This window comes from Hemicordylus capensis, chromosome 4 (assembly GCF_027244095.1).
Source record: "Hemicordylus capensis ecotype Gifberg chromosome 4, rHemCap1.1.pri, whole genome shotgun sequence".
Taxonomy (NCBI): domain Eukaryota; kingdom Metazoa; phylum Chordata; class Lepidosauria; order Squamata; family Cordylidae; genus Hemicordylus; species Hemicordylus capensis.
Window position 1 is genome coordinate 265,269,873 of NC_069660.1, and position 7,458 is coordinate 265,277,330.

Here is a 7,458-nt window from a genome sequence, read left to right on the forward strand (position 1 = left end):
CCTAGCCTTCTACAATGCTTAAAAGTCCAACAGTGCCTAACACGGAGTCACTCAGAGACCCACCCTTCTCCTGCACATTAGCACTGGGTCATCTGTCGTGATTTTAACTCTTCCCATTGCAGCAGGCCTATTCTTATGTGCTAGTAAAACTTACCTGGCTTGCATTGGATGACAGGAAACTGGCCTGTCATCCCATGCAAAATAGATGATGATACCATAGCCATAAGAAAATCCGATCAATTGGAAGCACTTATTTGTCAATGCAATTGAATTGTTTAATGATACTGCAATTAGAAATCTATATTCTCTAGAATGTAAAAAAAAATTACATTCTAAAGAATTTCCATTCTCTAGAATGTAAAAAAGCAGGATGTTAGTACAAAAAGGTTCTGTTGATTATGGTTCATTGCTTCCCTCCTACACATTGTTTAAACAGGGGGATGTTTTGTTTAGAGAGCATCTCTTATGACATTTCAATTCCCAGCCTCCCTACCATTGCACATATTCTCTAATGTTCCAGTGTTAAAAATTAATTCATGATAATAGACAAAAGTAAGCTCGAAAATGTGGAGCAAGTCCAGCCAGTGACTTAAACCCATTTTTGAGGGTTATAGAAAATAAATGGGGGGTGGGGGTGGGACCTCACAAGTAGGGCAGAACAACAGTTGAAAATTACACTCGATATTGATATTTTAACATTCTAATATCAATATGCAAGTCAAAAATTTGTGTTCAGCTATATAAGAAGATTGACAGTCACCTGGGCATGTGTTAAAATGCTAACAGCCCAATCCTTACCATGGGGCGGCTCCAAAGAACTGGGAGCAGAAGGAGAAAAGGTCTCGGTACTGTTCCAGGACCTCTTGCACAAGTGCACTTCTCATAATGCAGCAGTGGAATCTATTCATGGTTGCATTATAGTGTGACAATGGTGGCTGACATGCTGCGTGACATTCTGTCTGCCTTATAACTGACCTTGTGCAAGTTGTGCAAGAGTGCTCTTGTGAAAGAATGTAAGAAGTGCGCAGGTGCAGCTATTAATTTCAATCATCACACACCCTGTCCCACCTGTATGGGCCACTACTGGCCACAATGTATTTTTTATTTTTATCAGTTGTTTATTATTATTATTATTATTATTATTATTATTATTTTACACAGTCAGACAGGTGTTAGTGACTGGTTTGTTTTATCAGACATCGAGTCCTTCCCAAGGACCTGGGATGCCAGAATTTTATTGTCAGTGTTGTTGCTGTTGTTATAGATATCGTCGCAGAATATAGGCTGTTCCCAGTAAAGCTGCTTTTTGTAATTGGCTGATGGTGATTTCTGTGGCCCCTATGGTGTTGAGGTGCTCTTCAAGGTCTTTTGGAACTGCACCCAGGGCGCTAATTACCACTGGGATTATTTTGGTCTTTTTCTGCCACAGCCTTTCAATTTCAATTTGTAGATCTTCGTATTTTGTGATTTTTTCCATTTCTTTTTCTTCTATTCTGCTATCCCCTGGTATTGCTATGTCGATTATTTTGACTTGTTTTTCTTTCTTCTCGACTACAGTTATATCTGGTGTATTGTGTGACAGATGTTTGTCTGTTTGTAGTCGGAAGTCCCATAATATTTTTACATCTTCATTTTCTTCAACTTTTTCAATTTTATGGTCCCACCAATTCTTGGCTACGGGTAGCTTGTATTTGTTGCAGATGTTCCAGTGTATCATCCCTGCTACCTTGTCATGCCTTTGTTTGTAATCAGTCTGTGCGATCTTTTTACAACAGCTGATTAGGTGGTCCATGGTTTCATCTGCTTCTTTACAAACTTGCTGTTTGTGGTTGATTTTTCTACTTTTGCTCTTATTGCATTTGTTCTTAGTGCCTGTTCTTGTGCAGCCAGTATTAAACCCTCTGTTTCTTTCTTCAAGTTGCCATTCTTAAGCCATTGCCAGGTCTTGGTGATGTCTGATTTTCCACTTATATTGTGCAAATATTGACCATGCAGGGGCTTATTTCTCCATTTTTCTGTTCGCTTCTTGACTTGTTCTTTCTTGTAGGCCTGCTTTGTTTCATTGGTGTTGAATAGTTTCTCATTATTGACCATTTGAAGTGCATCTTCTTCACTGCCCTTGATATATTCTTCAAGGCCTCTTTTCTCCTCCTCTACTTTTTGATGGACTTGTAGCATTCCTCTTCTACCTGAGCTGCGAGGGAGGTATAGCCTATCGACATCACTGCGGGGGTGCAGAGCATGATTGATGGTCATGATTTTCCTGGTCTTACGATCTAGCGTCTCTAGCTCTGCCTGGGTCCAGTCTATTATTCCTGCAGTGTATCTGATAATAGGTATAGCCCAGGTGTTTATGGCTTGTATGGTGTTCCCGCCATTGAGTTTGGACTTGAGGATTTTTCTAACTCTCCTGATGTATTCACTTCCCATTTTTCTTTTAACTTCAGTGTGTGCAATGTTATCAGCCTGGAGAATGCCCAAGTATTTGTAATGTTCTTTCTCTTCCAGGTTCTTGATCTTGCTTCCATTGGGCAGTTCTATTCCTTCTGTTTTTCTTATTTTTCCTCTGTTCATTATTAATGCAGCACACTTGTCTAGTCCAAACTCCATTGCTATATCGCTAATGAATATACGGACAGTGTTTAGCAGTGATTCGATTTCTGACTGGGACTTTGCATACAACTTCAGATCGGCCATGTACAGCAGATGGTTGATTTTACTGGATTATTATTATTAACAACTAGCTAGGCCAGGCGTAGAGCATCTGCGCCTCTAGTTCGCTGCTGCCACCCGCTGCCATTCCCCCCTGCTGCTGTTCCCCCACCTGCTGCCATTCCCCCTGCCTGCCATCCCCCCCTGTCCATTTTTTCGCCTGCCTGCTGCCGCAGCCACCCCCCTGCCCACCCGCCACCATTTGCTGCTGTTTTTTTCACTGGTGGCCTGGCTGGCCGGCTGACTAACTGCTGCCCTCGCCATTTTCTTCCCTCCTACCCATCGTCATTGCTATCCAGCAGCTACTCATGAACTTTCGCGAGAGCTGCCACACATGGGATTAGTGATGGGTACACCTAAGAGAAAGATAGATAGATAGATAGATAGATAGATAGATAGATAGATAGATAGATTGATTGATAGATAGAGGGAGGTACTTATTGTGTGGAGTTGGAACTCAGGAGATGATTTTGATCTGCCAGTTCTGCATGGGATCACACTTCCCCAGAAGGAACAGGTACGCAGTCTGGGGTTGCTTCTGGGCACAAAACTCTCCCTGGTGTCCCAAGATGAGGCAGTGGCCAGAGGTGCCTTTTATCAGCTTTGGCTGATATGCCAGCTGCGTCCATTTCTTGAGATAAATGACAAGGGTGGGGGGAGTTTGAAGGAGGGATTTTCAAATGCTTTTTGTTCCTGCATTCCTGATTGAGGAAAAGAGGAAATAATTGTTTTCCACCCCTTTCCTGCTGCTGAGAGAATCAGTGCCTGCGCCTGCTCTCTGTGTGAATCGATTTGGGTACAAAGTGATTTGTACCCAAATCTATCTATTTCAGGAGATATGTAGACAAAACAAATCACCTCTGTGCTAGCTGGCCAGATTTGGACCCAAAAGAAATTGAGGGTGATTCGATTTGGGTACAAATCAAATTAAAAAAAATTCAATTGGTGCACATCTCTAGTGCTCACCTCTGCTCCGGCAGCACCTGCAAGCTGCTCCGAGCAGCGACATACCACCCAGCACTCCCTGCAGTGGCGGATCGGCTCCACTGCTGACCTGGCCACCAGCGGGGGATCAGCTCTGCAGAAACAAGCTGAGTGGCAGAGCCGCTCCCCAACTTCAGGGAGTTCTGGGTGGTACGCTGCCGCTCAGAGCAGCTTGTAGGTGCTGCCAGAACAGAGGTAAGTGCCTTCTAATTTATGCTTAAAGGTGCCTCTCGCCACCCCCGACCCCCCCCCCCCCCGGTGGTGCCCACACCAGCTGCTACTGCATTGCAGTAATTGAAGTAATGTGGCTAGGGATCATCGGAGTTGTAGTTCAATAATGGCTGGAGAGCCCAGGTTGCCTATCACTGCTGAAGCATTTAAAATGTATCCTTGTCCTTGCATACACACATTTGAACCCTGAAGGATGAAAACTACAGTCTAGAGCAGAGTAACAAAAGTGGGGAAAGGGTTAAGTGTCCTCCCCCCTCCCCTTTGCTTCTCTACTTTGATTCACCTCCTCTGAAACTCTTTTGATTTTACTTATTTTTTTAAAAAAAGCATTAAGGCTGGTTTGTACAGAGCATATAGCTGGCCCCTCAGTATCAGTGACACTCAGCAGCATATTGTATTGGTTTGGGGAGACCTATAAAAATATCTTGCATTCATGAATAATGTTTAATATTGTGGCTCACATCCAAGGTTTATCCAAAGGTTCGTATTTTACAGTATGCTGCTGTTTGTGTCCTGATGACAACAGCTGACTATACTGCATGAATGCACCAACAATTAAAAATGGACTCTGGGCATATCAACAGTCCTACCCATTGGCTGCAGCAGGATGATTGGGGGCATATACTACAGAAGCTAGCAGAACGTTCCGGAGTAGGTTAGTGAGGCAAATCACGAGGGTCTGCAGAAGATTCAGGAGAGAGGGGGTAAAGTACTTCCTGGCCTGGAATTTGCTGCAGTGGGATGTGAGCCACTAGCTTAGATGGCTTTAAAAGGGGATCGGACACATTCGTGGAGGAGAAGTCCATCACTGGCTATTAGGCATGCAGTCTATGTGAAACCTCCATGTTTAGAGGTGATATATCTGAATACTAGTTGCTAGAGTGGCAATAGCAAAGAAGGGTTTTTGCCTTCACGCCCTGCTTCTGGACTTCCAACCTCCTTTAGGTCACAGAATGTTGAGCCTGAAGAACATTTGACCAGATCCAGAAGGGCTCGTCTTAGGGGTTTCTGTCTTTTAACATATCCTGAAAATTTCTTGCTGTTCTGCTCTAGGAAGCAAGATTACGGTAAATAGGGTTGTGCACGAACTGCAATTCGAGCACTGGTTGGGCAACAAACCAGTTCAGACAAGGTCTGAACCAGTTTGCTGCTGTGGGGAGGGAACCAGGGAGCAGGAGCTTTAAGAAAGAAGAGAGCAGTTCCTTATTTGTAGGGTTGTGCACTTTGTATTTTTTCTGTTTCGATTTGTACCAAATCCGAATCAACCCCATTTTGTATTTTGTCTGAAATTAAGTCTTCCGAATCACCCCAGTTTTGTTTTGTATCCGAATTAATCTGAATCTGAATCTGAATTAATTCAGATTAAAAAATGGGTCATGTGGTCAAAAGAGTGGGTGGGGATTATAGTGCCCAATGAGTGGAAGCTACCACAAAAATTTCAAAGGCATCGGGTAAACTGTTGATTTTTGGTTAATTTTTGAAGTTCGCGTGTCTTTCAGATTTTCTCCATAGGGTATGATGTTGGTTTCAGGAAAAGTATAGCTTCACACGGGGTGGGGGGAAAGGGTGGCCCAGAGTGGAGTGTGGTTAGTGGTAGTGCCCAGTTGGTGCAAGGAAGCTACCACAACTTTTTTCAGAGGAATTTGGCAAAGGGCTGATTTTTAAAGAATTAATGAAGTTACGTGTCTTTCAGATTTCCCTTGTAGGGTATAATGGAGGTGTCTGCAGTCTCATAACTCCACTTGAGGGGCACTGAGGTGGCCCAGAGCAAATGGAGGTGTAGTGCACATAGGGTGCCAACCACCCACATGGGTTGCCAACCCATGAAGTACAGGGTTTTGTTTTAGAGGTGTTCTGAGAGTAGATTCTCTGGTAGCATATGAGAGTGGATTCATGGTTTTTCATTAAAAATCTCATTTGCTACCAGAGAATCTAAACTCAACACCTCAGAAACAACAAAGCCCAGTACCCAATTGGTTAGCAATCCAGGGGGTTGTGCACGACACCACCACCTCTGTGCACTAAACCACCACTCACTTCGGGCCCTCCCAGTACCCCCAAGGTGGAGTTATGGGGCTGCTGAAACCTCCATTATTCCCTATGGGGGGAAATCTTAAAGATACATAAACCTCAAAAATTCCTAAGAAATCAGCCCTTTGCCCTATTTGTAATCTGGCTGCACCACCCTTGGGGCACTGCCACCCAACCCACTGTTTTGCCCCTGAAGCCCCACATAAACAAGTTGAAAGAGTGAAGAGAATGACCAATGAGCCAGCATGGTGTAGTGGTTAGAGTGCTGGACTAGGACCGGGGAGACCCGAGTTCAAATCCCCATTCAGCCATGATACTAGCTGGGTGACTCTGGGACATTCACTTCTCTCAGCCTAACCTACTTCACAGGGTTGTTGTGAGGAGAAGCCTAATTATGTAGTACACTGCTCTGGGCTCCTTGGAGGAAGAGCGGGATATAAAATGTAAAAAAAACCAACTGCCTTGGTACTATGGAACAGCTTCAAATGTTCATTTAACTGAACTGGAGTGAGCCGTAGCCCAGACAAATCAGCCTACTGTTCAGAATTGTTGAGATTTATCATCACTGCATTTAAGAAAGTGCAAAACCATGGATCATGGTTACAAGAAAGAGAGAAGCAACTAAGATTCTTGGGGATGTCAATAGATTGACAGGTGTGTTCCCCACCCTTCTCCTTTTGTCTCCTGTAGTCCCATGTGGATGACCTGTCCCTGCAATGGCAAAAGTTGTGAACCCCTGGCTTAGACATCATGTCCCACCAAATTACATTGTGGCCTAAATTACATTATACTGCTCAACTTGGGCATCAAAACTTAGACACCACTATAACTCATAAAAATCAGAAGAAAAACAAAATAGCTCTTCAAAAGACCCCTGAACAAGTCAAGAGATTCTTTCTAAACCTTTGGAAAGAAAAACCTCTGTAATTTCAGAACTTTCCTAACCAGCTTCTCGAAAAGCTTCTCCACACAGTTTATACCATGGCTTTTAGCAAGAGCTTTGGATTTGGGGTATTTCTGTCTCAAAGTGCTGTCTTCCAAATCCCTTTGCAAGGTCAGTTTGCATTTCAATCATACTGAATACAACACTTAACTAAACTATTCATGCTCAACGGTTTTTGCATATCTTATCTTCTGCTAATCACTCAGTGCCTCAGCTGGAGTGGAGAGAGTCAGAGAAGTCAATTCGAATTGCAATGCTTTTCTGAAGAACAAAGCATTCTGTCCAAAACACAGTCATTTCGATTTGGAAACAAAAATCTCTGTTTTTTAATTCTTGATTTTGTTTTGGTTACAAAACCTCCGAAATTGCCATTTTCAGGCACAAAATGTTTTGTACCCAAATCAAAATGCACAAGCCTACTTATTTGCTCTCTGCTGCCCCATGCAGCTTCTTGCTGGTGTGGCACTTGTCCCAAGTACCCTCACATGGTGCCAACACACATGTGGTGCTTGCACATCTGTGGATGCTGTGTGTGTGCTGGTGCAGCCCAGGGGTAC